The following is a 4,554-nucleotide window of genomic DNA, read 5'->3' as shown; positions in this document are numbered from 1 at the left end:
CCCCCGCGTAATTAGCTCCATATGGTTGCATTCTAATTAATGAAGCCAAATTTCTAAATGGTTCACATTCCTTCCGCAGGTGACTGAAAGCAGTAGCGCGGGGTCGACTAAGAGCAACCCTTGGGACACCACTCTAAATAGGGGGTTGAATGTAACGAAGAACAAGGATAAGCTCAGTAAGCCGACGTCAGCTGGTCGTGTGGCCGGCAAAGGCTTGTCGACAAAATGGGGGTCATACTATACCGCTGGTGTGCGGAAGGAGAAAAAGACCAGCTCGGAAAGCCAGGCGCGAGAGGTTCAAGAACTCAAGGCACAGGTGGCGCGGATTCCGGAGATTGTCCAAGAGCAAGTGGAACAACGACTCGGAGCGACGATCACCGCCCTTGTGCCTACCTTGATCTCGGGGTTGAGTGCGTGGATTGCGGGCGGCCAACAGGGGCCGCCCCCGATTCCTAGCTTCATGGCCAGCAACTCGCATAATGCGATGGCGGGGCCATTGGTGTCTCCGGCGGAGGCGACATTGGTGTCTCCGACGCCGGCACGGGAGCTTAATGCACCCGGGTGTACGCCGGCCGGCACCTCTGCAGCAAGCGGCACCTCCGTCAACTACACGCCCGCCGTTGGCGGTGCGTCGACATTAGCCGAGCTCGACGCCATCATCACGGTAACTAATTAAGCCTATCTCGGCCGAGGAATTCATCTCCTTGCCTTTGATTGGGCATCCCTGACGCTCTACATGTTTTCGCAGGGCGCCGCCGACGTTCCGTGCACTCTCCTCCACTTCGTGAACAACGAGTTGGTCGATGTCGCCAAGGGCAAAATCGTTCAACCAGGCAACCCCTTGTTCCACGGTACCCAGATGCCACCCAACTTGTTTAGGGTTCAACTGGTTCGGGTGCTGCCAGGCTGCGTCGACTTGTTACCTCCTATTCGACCCGTCGGGGCCGACGATGAAGACATGATGACCCTTAGCGCCTGCCTGAGCTGGCCCCTGCTTTGGCCGAAGAGCCAAATTCGTTTGGGGGCGGGGGACACCACCCCAAAGACAACACCGCCAGTCGTGCCGGCGCCAAGTCGGCCCCATGGCAAGATCGCCGTAACAGTGCCGGACATCCCTATGCCACTGGATCCAAACATGAATATGGCACAGGATCAGAACGACGACGATGACGACGATGATACATTTGGCAACGTCGATCAGTACTTTTCCGAACATGGGTACGATGGCGACTTCATGGGGCCTCCTTCTCAAGAACCAAACCCAACAAAAGACGTGTGCGATCTAGCTGGTACCGCGGAGAAGCCAAGTTGCAACAGGCGCCGTCTGACGTTTAGCTCTCAGGAGACGCCTCCAGCTGCCGACTTCACCGAGCCTCAGATAGGCGAGGTGCGAAATATTATCAGCCCCAACACACTCAAGAAGGCGGTCTGTGATCAGAACTCGGTCCCATTACAGGAGAATAAGAAGGCACGCAAAAGAAAGACTAAGAAGGGTGCGAGCCAGCCGGCACCGAGTACGATCCGTGCTCAGGACGGGCCACCTTCATCGCAGGATATCTCGAGGAGGGTGCATGTGGCGGGTAGGGCGATGCTACCGACAAATATGCTCAATGCTGCAACCGGTGCTATGCGGAGTCTGCATGACAGTGTTCTTTTTTTGGAGAAGCAGCGTCTCAGGGAGAAGGATGTGGCATACCCAGTTTTCGCGGCCAAGGTGCCAGAGGGCAAGGGCTTTGTGGATAACTCCATCGGGCGTACGATCGTCCTGCGTTTTGATGACATCCACGCTATGTTGAACCTTCATCCGCTGCACTACACCTTCGTTCGGCTATTTTCGCTGAGTATGGAGATGCGGATCATTCGCGACAAGACCCCGGACATCGTGATAGTCGACCCCTTCTACATGCGTGCCAAGATCTTGGGCAGCGCTGGGGACCGGCAAGTCGCGAGTTCTTACCTCGAAGGCGTCATTCTGGCAAACCAAGATAAGGATAACTTCCTCGTGCCTTACTTTCCCGAGTAAGTCCTCCCCTCAACCGGCCCGTAACATATGAATTCTTACATTTCGATCGTTTTTCTTTTAACATTCCGTGTTTTCTGCAGTGACACACGTTGCACGCTCATCCTCCTAAGCCCCAAATATTCCATGGCCACGTATTTCGACCCGGACCGTCAGTCGAACGTAGACTACACAAATGTCAAGAAGGTTCTTGATGATGTTCTCCCCGGCTATGCCAAATCTGGAGGCACCTTCACCAGGCCTATTCGTAAGTACGGCAAGCACGTGTTCTCCCACAATACGACGTTCTGCTGCGTCAAGCAGCCGCCTGGCGGTCAGAAGGGTGCCTACTACGCCATCCATCACATGCGGGCGATCGTACGGACCATCATCAACTTCTGCTACCGAGTAAACTCAAAGATTGGGCCGCGAGCGTGTCGGCAATCCAGGACGCGGACCTCCGACAAGAATTCTTTCGCATCCAGTCGGAGTTTGCGGAAATCATCCATCAAGATGTCCTTCGTACCTCGGGGCAGTTCTACCTCAGAAATCAACCGTCCAACAGTGACATCGACACAATGCTACAAATGCAGGCTGACAACGACCGTTATTTCATGACTCCCACGATAGACGGCGGCTTCATCCACGCTCCGGTCCCTTGAGTCGAGTCGAAAGCAGTGATGCTGTGTCTAGTTCTGAAACATCGATTGGCTCATGTTGTAATTAAACTTTAATGAACTTGTCGTATGTCTCTTTGGTATCGAGAGTCGTTCAACTTAGATGTAATCGATGCTATTAATGTCTTGCTTTTCTCTTCCGATCGTTCTGTTGCATAATTATATATTGCTTATGTATTGTCTGTGAATTGGTACTAACGTTTCGTTTGGCTAGTGCATAGCGATGCCGACGTATGTCGTGTACAAGGGTAAGGTTCCCGGAGTCTACGATGACTGGGAGGAGTGTCGGAGACAGGTTCACCGATTCAGCGGTAACAGTTACAAAGGGTACACCACTAGGGCCGAGGCCGAATCTAGAGACGCCCGCTATCTAGCGGGAGAGGGGAGGGAGCGTTGGAGGAACCGGATGAAGACGAGTTTCATCGTGATGATGCTCATCGTGATGACCGCAGCTCTCTTCTATGTGATGGTAGTTTAGATGATCGTTATCGACTTGTAATGTGAAGACAAACTCGCTACTCGCGGTCTCAAGACTTGTAATATAATGTTCTATCTTTGTTCGGTCTTTTCAATTCGGAGACTAATATGATGAATTGTATTCGGAGACTAATATGATGAATTGTATTCAAAGACTAATCTTCTATTGTATTCGATAAATCTGTTGTTGATGTGTGCTGTCTATATTTTGTCAAATTATACATTTTGTAACCTGTGCAAAAAACAGAAAATAATAAAATAAAAAAAACCCTAATATTCATACTAATGGCGCATCACATGACAGTGCGCCATTAGTATGACAAAGCATACTAATGGCGCATCACTGGTAAGTGCGCCATTAATATGCCATGGTTACTAATGGCGCATCAAGTGGTGGTGCGCCATTAGTATGCCAAAGAACCTGGATATACATTGCCCCTGGGAGGCATACTAATGGCGCACCCCGGCCTATACTAATGGCGCACCCTCGGTGCGCCATTAGTATACCAGATACTAATGGCGCACCAGGTGGTGCGCCATTAGTAAAAATTACTAATGGCGTGCTGTTAATGGCGCACCACAGATGCGCCATTAATGGCCATACTAGGTGCGCCATTAGTAGGGGTTTTTCTAGTAGTGTTCGATCTTCCCCACCCCCACCAACTTCTCCAGCAATGTCCGAATCCAACTCTCAAGGCAAGTGGGTGGCCTCCTTCGTGAAGGAGGACATCAAGGAGCTCCGGGAGGCGGGGTACCTGAGCGCGGACATTGCGCACAGGATCCCTGCCAAGAAGCAGGTCATCCCCACTCCGGAGCCCGGCGAAAGGGTGGTATTTATCCCCCACTTCCTCCGCGGACTAGGTGAGGGAGTCCTGGATTAGGGGGTGTCCGGATGGCCGGACTATGACCTTCGGCCGGACTCCCGGACTATGAAGATACAAGATTGAAGACTCCGTACCGTGTCCGGATGGGACTTTCCTTGGCGTGGAAGGCAAGCTTGGCGATACGATATGAAGATGTCCTCCCATTGTAACTGACTCTGTGTAACCCTAGCCCTCTCCGGTGTCTATATAAACCGGAGAGTTTTAGTCCGTAGGACGAACAACAATCATACCATAGGCTAGCTTCTAGGGTTTAGCCTCTCTGATCTCGTGGTAGATCCACTCTTGTACTACCCATATCATCAATATTAATCAAGCAGGAGTAGGGTTTTACCTCCATCGAGAGGGCCCGAACCTGGGTAAAAACATCGTGTCCCTTGTCTCCTGTTACCATCCGCCTAGACGCACAGTTCGGGACCCCCTACCCCAGATCCGCCGGTTTTGACACCGACATTGGTGCTTTCATTGAGAGTTCCTCTGTGTCGTCGCCGTCAGGAAGGATGCCGCACCCGTCTTTAAA

The sequence above is a fragment of the Triticum dicoccoides genome, chromosome 1B (assembly GCF_002162155.2).
Source record: "Triticum dicoccoides isolate Atlit2015 ecotype Zavitan chromosome 1B, WEW_v2.0, whole genome shotgun sequence".
Taxonomy (NCBI): domain Eukaryota; kingdom Viridiplantae; phylum Streptophyta; class Magnoliopsida; order Poales; family Poaceae; genus Triticum; species Triticum dicoccoides.
The sequence above is the reverse complement of the archived record's forward strand: the minus strand, read 5'-3'. Positions refer to the sequence as shown.